Genomic DNA, 9431 nt, shown 5'->3' on the forward strand with positions numbered 1-9431 from the left:
GTCTCATACCCCTACCTATACTAAGCTAGACCCCTTAGGTTATCCTAAATAGAATTCAATTTTTTAATTCATTTTACCTTTTTGGGAACATCTTGCTTTAACCGACATAGACCACATGACCTAGTGTGGAATCAGGCGTTTTAAAACCTTAAACCGATGGAAGGTGATCTTCCATCCAAAGTAAAACCAAACATAAACATAGCTTTCCAGGCGGATCCACTAGCTAGTATTCCTATAGGGCAACATAGTTCAAGAACTAAGAGATACTTATAGTCCCTCTACATGTCACTTGGAAATTAGGACCTCCTCTCATTGGAATCCATTGGAAGAGTATACCTCATTGGAGAGTCAACACCACATTTAAAACTACAGGGTGAATCTTCCTCCATGGGAAGTCATCACCTCCCACTGTCAAGTTCACTTGGTGCTAAGGTAAGTCCCTTTATTTAAATGTCTTTAAGCCTTTTATTATCAATCATAGCTTAGTTTAGGTCATAAGTTCTAACCCTTGTATAATCATTATCATCAATAGCTCAATAAGAATTGCATGAGTATAAGTCATTTCATCACAATTCATATAAATGAGGTAGTACATAAGCCTGTTATATCATAATAAGGCACATTGATAGTCATCACCATCTTTATAACACAAACACCTTAATCAACCTCACACCATAGTCAAAACATTTCAATTCAACATCATACCATCCTATCAATCCTAATACAAGGCTTACTCCAGTATAACATCATGACTTAATCACAATTAACCACAATTGAAAGAAAAGGATAAAAATCTTAAGACTTACCAAGTGTCCTTCATAGTTCATGTATTATTTAAAAGAAAAATTTTATTTTTTTTTAGACTTGTTAGAGTAGCCAATTAATTTTTTCAAAAATATTAAGAAAACCTTTTTTTTCAACAAACTTAAAATGGAAAATCGATTGAAAACCTTAAAAGGATTTCGCAGATTCTAATTCATATTTTAGGGAGGTTTTTACGGAACCTAAAATGCTCGCTAACTCGCGATTCTCCAACAACTAAGTTGTTTGGCTTAGAATAAATTTCATCTTAAACTTAATTTAAATTTAAAACTATTTGTTTGGAAAATGAAGTGTTTACTTTACTATCCAATTGAGATTTTCAACTTGCATAATTCATTTATTATTGTTTTTAAGTTTAATTACAGAAGATCTATTTAATTTAACCATTAAAACATGACGATGCTTCGCGTGGATTTGAACCCTAAACTAAATGGCAACTAATAAGGAAATAAATAGCTGATAAAGTAGAGGATAGAGAGACAGACAGAGGTTGGGTCAAAATCTGGTTTATGTCTGCCTGAATCGGTATTTTGACCCATTTGTTTTGGGTTTTTGGACCCTTTTTTTTGTACATTCCCTAAACAAATTAAAAATAATAGTACTAAAACATAAGGGCTTAGGCCCAAAAGTAACAAAATACAATCATGTAGCGTAAATAAAAGTGAGCCTTTTGACCCAATCTTCTTTCAAATCTCCAATATAGTCCATGTCTGGCTGCGGGACCTGTCCAATCAATTTTGTAGTGGGAAATGAGTTTGACTCAAGGAAGAGGAATTTAAGTCTTTGAGGCTCCCTCAAAATGCAAAAGAAAAGTGATAGGAGTTCAGTGTGAACTAGGACAGATTCACATGTAACAGAGAAATAGGAATAGAAAGTAAGCGAGGATCGTAATTATTTGTCAAAAGAGAGATAATATGACAACAACACAACCTAACAAGCTATTATTGACACAAACTTGAATTCCTATTAATTCATAAACTTCAAATAATGCCTAAAAAAGAATTATTTAAAATCTCAAAAAGTATAAGGAAATGTTGGGAACAATGTAACTAATTCAAGAAAAATATAATATCATGTCAAGGACAAACTACCATTTCAGCGGGGGGAAAATGTTAATAACAATAAAACAAATAAAAATAAAATTATGTGTTCTATAGATGCCCATTACATAAGGTGCTTTTTATGATGTAAAGAGAAGAGTAAGAAGAGAAAAGAGGAAGCACAGATAATAGGAAGAAGAAGAAGAATCTGCAGAGAGAATATCTCAGCAATTGTATTATTAGAATTAATTCTCTAATTTAGATACATTGATGTATTTATATAGAAGATCAATATAGAATCTTTTTTTGAGTAACTAACTTCTTGAATTGTAACGAATTTAATACTTGTAACTAACTTAACTACTAATATGATACTAGTTTCTTTCAACACTCCCCCTCAACCAAGGTAGTGTGAAAATGTTACAAGTTCCTAGTTTGGAATTGAGATACAAATTTTGTACTGTATTGAGACATTTCATAAGTAAATCAGCTGATTGATCTTTTAGTTATATGTACATTGTTGCTACAAACCCTTTGTCTATTTCTTCCCTTATAAAGTGGCAGTCTATTTCAACTTGTTTGGTTCTTTCATGGTACACTAGATTAGCTGCAATTTGTATAGCAGCTTTGCTGTCTGAGTAAATATCTAAAGGTAGGTTCAAGTTCACTCCTAACTCTTTCATTAGACCTATAATCCATGTTAACTCTGACACTGTAGCAACCATGCTCTTGTATTCTGCTTTTGCAGAACTCTTTCATATGGTTGTTTGTTTCTTTGACTTCTAATTTAAAAGAGAATCTCAAAATTTAGCCATATAACTTGTTACTGACCTTCTTGTATGTGGACATAAAGCCTAGTCTGAGTCACAGTAGGTTGTAAGTGTTGTGTTCTTATTACTAGACATTAGAATTCCTAGACCTAGTTGGTTCTTCACATACCTTACAATCCTGAGAGCAACTCCCATGTGATATTTCTTTGGTTGTTGGAGAAATTGACTTAAAGTATGGACCCCAAAGGCTATATCAGGTCTTGTCACAGTTAGATATCTTATCAGACTTTGGTATGCTCGTTGATCTACAAGTGGATCATTTGGGTTGGACTTTTCTGAATTTCCTTATCTGATGTACTCATCAAACTGCTTAGTTGTTAACTTGACATTTGTGTCCATTGGTGTTGAAGCTTGTTTAGAAGTGCTAAGTCATGTCTCTGATATGAGCTCCAATATGTACTTTCTTTGCTGCATAAGTATACCTTAGTAAGACCTGGCAAACTCAATATTTAAGAAGTATCTTAGTTCTCCAAGATCCTTCATTTTAAAAACTTGTTTTAACTTCTCTTTTGTCTCTTTCAAAATTTTCAGACTATCTCTTGTAACTAACAGATCATCCACATACACAAGAATAATCATTATTCCAAATTCATCTTTCTTGATGAACATAGACTGATCATATTCACTTTGATTAAACATAAGTTCCACTAATGCCTTAGACAGTTTAGCATTCCACTGTTTAGGAGCTTCTTTCAACCCATATAATGACTTCACAAGTCTACATACTTGTTGTTTCTCCCCCTGACTTGTGAATCCTTCTGGCATTTCCATATAGATTTAATCAAACAAATCTCCTTGTAAAAATGTATTGAACATATCCATTTGGTGTACACACCATCCATTTTGTACAGCTAGTGTCAAAACAGTCCTAACAGTTTTCATCTTTACCACAGGAGAGAATGTTTCTTGCTAGTCATTCCTTCTTGCTGGTTGCACCCTTTAGCAACTAGTCTGGCTTTATACCTTTCTACCTCTCCTCTGGATTTATATTTGACTTTGAATATCTACTTGCAGCCTATTGGAGTCTTTCCTTCAGGAAGAGTTGCTAGGTCCCAAGTATGGTTGCTTTGCAATGCTACAATTTCAGACTTCATAGCTTCTATCCATCTTTGATCTTTAACAGCTTCTGTATAAGACTATGGTTCAATATGATTTGAAATTGCAGCTATGTATGCACTATATTTATCAGATATATTATCACAACTTATATAGTTTTTGATGCCATAGCCTTATTTCTTATGAATTTTGACGGATACAAAATCTTTTAACCAAATAGGTGGTTTGCTGCTTCTTCCTGACTTTCGATTCTGTTGAATATCACTAGTAGTAGATGGTTGTAAAGCTATCTGAACTGTATCTTTATTTATCATAGTCCTTAACTCCTCGTTATGTTGACATTGTTCCCTCACTTCATCCTGTGTGTATTGTTGAACTTGATGAGTAGGTGTAGCAGTAGGAATACTAGACCATTGAAATGAATGATCTAATGTTGAATGAGTGTCTTTAAACACAGGTTCTAACAATTTCCCTTTATCAAATGGAAATATTGTTTCATTGTATATGACATCCTGTTAACAAAAAACACTTTATTAGTTAAATCATATAAAATATATCCTTTTTGCACTTCTGAATATCCCATATGAACAGAAATTATAGGCCTTGACTCAAGTTTATCATGTTGATTCGACATTCTAGCAAAGCATAAACACCCTAGTATTCTTAGATGAGCTAATGATGGTTCTTTGCATAGAGTTTGTTAAAAGGAGTTTTTCCTTTTAGTATTGAACTAGGTATCCTGTTTATCAAGTATGCTGCCACTAGGACACAATGTCCCCAGAATTTTATAGGTATATTAGCCTGCAACCTGATGGCTCTAGTTATTTCTAGGATATGTCTATGTTTTCTTTCAGCTACCACATTTTTTTGGGGTGTACACACACATGTAGTTTGATGAATAATTCCTACGTGTTTAAATAAATGTTCACATATTGAGTTAATGAATTCAGTTCCATTATTAGTTCTAACTATTGAAGTGTTTTATAAAACTGAATCCTATTATAATTCATAAAAAATTGAAGACATACACAAACATCAGATTTCGGTCTCAAAAGATATCCATGTATATCTTGAATAGTGATCTACAATTGTTAAAAAATATTTGTTTCCATCATATGTATTGGTTTTTTAAGGACCCCACAGATCAACGTGAATCAATTCAAAATAGCTATTACTTTTTATACTGCTATTCTGAAAAGGTAATCTACACTGCTTAGCACAAGGACATACTACACAATCCCCTATTTTCTCTAATATAAGTGAGTTCAATATCAAACAATTTATTTACTATTCAAGTAGATGTGTGTCCTAATCTTTTGTACCAGAGATTCATATTTATCTTGTCTGTTGACACACTCTTTGACTCTTGAGCAGCTACACTGATAGAGCTTCTTACATCTTTATTTAGTAGCAAATATAGCCCCTTCTCCTCTCTACCAATCTCCTTCACCTTCCTAGTGAAGAGATCCTGCAAAACAAAAAAGTCACGGAAGAAAGAAGCAAAACATTGCAATTCTTTTGTTAGTTTTGAAACTGATAACAGATTAAATTTAAACTCTGGCACATACAATACATTAGATATTGTACTACCATCAGATATACTACTTAAACAAGTCTGTGTAAGTTGTGTTTCATCTCCATCTGGCAATTGTACAGTTCTATGGGAGGCTAATTTATTAACTAACAACTTGCTTAGTAACTCTATGTTTTAAGCCATATGATTTGTGGCTCCTATGTCCACAATACAAGTAGGTTTGTGAGACACTGTCATAGCCATTGAGTTAGTCATACATGCAGTGTTTGTAGCTGTGTTAGACATGGAATCCTATTTGACTTGAGGACTGTGTTGTGTTAGCAGTTGTACTATGTGATTGTATTGTTCTTGTGTAAAATGATTAGCATTAACTTGACTAGGCTTGGATTGAACTTGATCTATGCTACTTGCATTTTTGCTCTGACTATATATATTCGTATTAGAACCATACTTGAATTCAGATTATCCACTTCCAGCATGGAGTACATCATTTTGTGTGCTCTCTTTTGTACTCACATTGTAAGCTGCACTCCCACCTTCAGAGGGTTTTTTCTTTTTATACTTGAACTCAAGTGGATATCCCACTATTTCCCAACAATTTTCCTTGTTGTGTCCTCTTATTTTACACACCTCACAATATAGATATGAGTTCTTTGTGAACTTTTGATTTCCACTTGTTATGTTGTACATAACAGCTTCATAATTGCCTGTATGTGACATTGGATTTGAACCCAACACTCCATTCGTAGTTGACACAGACCTTTGACTCTCATCACCCATTACCATAGCATAGGCTTGATTGATTGAAGGCAATGGACTCATGAGCAGTATTTTCTTGATTATATGATTTATTTAGCCCCATGAGAAACTGAAACAATTTCAGTTTATGTAGATGGAATATGAACACCTTGGATTTTTCACAGTTACAGCCTGGTGGTGGTATCAAAGCCTCAAATTCCTCCAAAAGAGTCTTGAGTTTGGAGAAATAGACTGTTACAGAATTTACTACTTGAGTTAAAGTGTCTATCTCCTTATGCATGTTGAATGTTCTTGAACCATCTATCTTGGTGAACCTTTCTTGTAGATCTTGCCACACTGCTTTTCCAGTGGCTGCATACATAATGCCACCTAGTAAACTCTTAGAAACAGAGTTCATTAACCAAGATTGAACAATGGCATCAACTCGATCCCAGTGACTCCATAAATTTTCACTACGCCTTTCTTTATCACATGACCATCTACCATCCCCAGTTTATTTCTACCCAGCAATGCAATACGCATAGATCGAAACCAGATTGCATGATTTTCCATACCTGTTAACTGAAATGAAATGATATTATGTCCACTAACATCTGATGGAGATAAGAACAATAGATGATTGTAGTCAATTTTTTGACCAATGGTGACAGCTCGATTGACATTTGTTACTGGTTCATCATGAACTCTATCGTCCCCAACCATTTTTCAGAGATTTCTTCAACTTCTTTCACTTTAACACTTGATAAGCGGAAGCAATAATCACTGATTTGAAACCCAGATTTCATAGAGTCAGATCATCTGCTCTGATACCATGTGATTTTTATGAAGTAAAGAGAAGAGTAAGAAGAGAGAAGAGGAAGCAGAGATAAGAGGAAGAAGAATCAGCAGAGAGAATATCTCAGCAATTGTATTATTAGAATTAATTCTCTAATTTAGATACAATTATGTAATTATATAGAAGATCGATATAGAATCTTTTTATGAATAACTAACTTCTTAAATTGTAACTAACTTAATACTTGTAACTAAATTAACTACTAATATGATAACTAGTTTCTTTCAACTGATAACGCATGATGTAGTGACATAAATTAATTAGACTATTTAAGATCGCTAACGAAATGTACAATGAAAATAATTTCATACACCACTAAATATCTATAAAAAACTCGCGAACATGCTAAGAATAAGATAAAATATTTACATCGCATAAAAAACACATATTAATCACAATTAATCCAATGATCCACTAAAGGCTTTCGTTTATGGAGACAGGGGTTAATTAACCAAAGGGGAATGGGAGGGGGTAAGCAGTACAACATGCTTTCATAACAACGATTAGTGGGTGGAATAATTAATATTGCAGAAATAAGATATGACAACCAAACATCTCACTTTTGATAAGGTAACACACATACACAAATCATTTTAATATATTTTACTTCTTAATAGCATAGAACTCCAAACAAAGTGCAACTCATGATTCTGATTCAGCTAGATTGACAGAGAAACCAACACAATGAAATTTACGTACATTAAACATGACCAAACTAACCTATAGTCACAACACGGTAAAGCTATGAAGCATGTAATATGCGAGCCAGAAGGTAGTGATCGAACCCCAAGCTCTTAATATATTAAGAGAAGAATATCATTTTTTAAATATTATTTTTTCTTAACGACAAAGCTGCAAACAGAGGCCAAACTCGGGGAAGAAAGCAGAACAGAGGGACCCAGATTCAACACGGGTTCAAGCTAAAAATATGCATGCTTTTGAATAAAAGTATAGTAGCTTTAACATGAGATACAATTTACCACATCATATCAGGCAATAAAAACAAAAACAAAATCTTCAAGAAAGTATGTAACCCAAACAATTTGAAAAAGAAATGAGCAGTCCATACATATTAATCATAGTAGTTGATTTGAAGGTTCAAACTTACATAAGTAGCAATATCGATCTGTCATCAAGTCAGAAAAAACACGAAACAAAACAGACCAAGAAAGAAACAAGATGTGAATATCAAAAGCGGACTGGATTTTTGATTCAAAAGAGCTCTTAAACTTAAACTGACACCAAAAGATGCCTTCCAAGCCATGGATTATGACATACTGAAAACAAACGAAACGAATAGACCTACGACATTAATAGTAAACCAAACGGAAAAGAGGAATTTAAAGAAAATAGACTATCATTTCGCAAGTGGGAAGAAGCCTTAAACGAGTTGGAATCGAGAGAGAAAAAAAACATTACCTTTTGTGATGTAGTGAACGGACGACGAGCAAAAGAACGTCAACTCCCACCTCACGAAGGTGCAGAAACGGACGACAACCAAAAAAAACAAGCGGAGTTGAGTTTTAAACCATACTGATCGAGTGCTTCTTCAAATGCTGTTAATATACCTTGTTTTTTGAGCCTGAAAAATCGTATCTCTTTTCCCAAAAAATCCTTCCAAAATTTTTTCCTCTCTATTCTCTGCCAAAAAATATATCTAATAAAAAATCTCCACCTCCCCATGAATAGAAAAAGATGTTATATAGGAGGGGAAAATAAGTTTTTTCCGATTATTTTTGGGGGGGGGAATGTATGGAATCGGGTTCAAAACCTGTCCAAAACTAAAATTTTGAATTCCCTCGCCACTTTTGGGCGAGCACCTTTTTTCCTGCATTTTTGGGTCTATTCCACAAGAGAAAAAGGGAAGGACACTTGGGATCGATCCTAAACATCCTTGTTGCAACGTAGAGTGATCCCACAATGGCAAAGACAAATATATAGGTTGTTGTACGAGTAAATCTGGAAGAACTAGGAGATGAAGAGACATTTTCGCGTGAAGATAAAAACAGGTGCGTATAGGGTCTCTTTTGGGGGATTAAAAATGGGCCGGGTCGGTGGAGCTTTAATTTGGATGATTGAGCTGACTTGATTTGAAAGGAGTGTAAAATAGGCTTACTCAAAAATTGAAATGGGACAAGTGGAATCAAATGGGTTGGGGATGTTTTTGTAATATTGGAAAAGTTGGATAAGAATAATTGGCTTATTAAATTTAAGGGAATGGCATGGGAATTCAGTTAAAAATTGGACAGAACAAAATGTCTAAACATGACATTGTAGCCATTTAGAGTATAGACGAACTGGGTTAACTAGTAAATCGACCAAAATGCATAAATGGAATTAACATTTATTAATTAACAAGCTTCTTAATTTTAACAATATAAAAAATTTAACTTAATTACAACTAATGACCCAAAATGTAAGTTAACAATTTAGAAAAAATTAATTTCAATTAAATATTTAGTAAAACCAAAATCCTTTTGTAACGATTTTCGAATATTTATAAAACAAATTAATTAAATATATTAAATTACGAAACATATATACTACTTAAAATA

At 33.5% G+C, this 9431-nt stretch overlaps 1 long non-coding RNA gene across 2 annotated transcripts; it reads right to left on the reverse strand.

Moving 5' to 3' along the window:
- Positions 1–4788: 4788 nt before the first annotated feature.
- LOC101260853 (uncharacterized) lies at positions 4789–8931 on the reverse strand. 2 transcript variants are annotated; one of them, XR_003246060.2, is made up of 2 exons: positions 8296–8931; positions 4789–6803 (listed from the first exon to the last, which is right to left on the reverse strand). It is a non-coding gene; the product is annotated as an uncharacterized lncRNA (long non-coding RNA). The 2 variants fall into 2 exon arrangements; XR_003246058.2 differs by having other exon boundaries at positions 4789–6839.
- Between the last annotated feature and the right edge of the window lie 500 nt (positions 8932–9431).

The sequence above is a fragment of the Solanum lycopersicum genome, chromosome 1 (assembly GCF_036512215.1).
Source record: "Solanum lycopersicum chromosome 1, SLM_r2.1".
Classification (NCBI taxonomy): Eukaryota; Viridiplantae; Streptophyta; class Magnoliopsida; order Solanales; family Solanaceae; genus Solanum; species Solanum lycopersicum.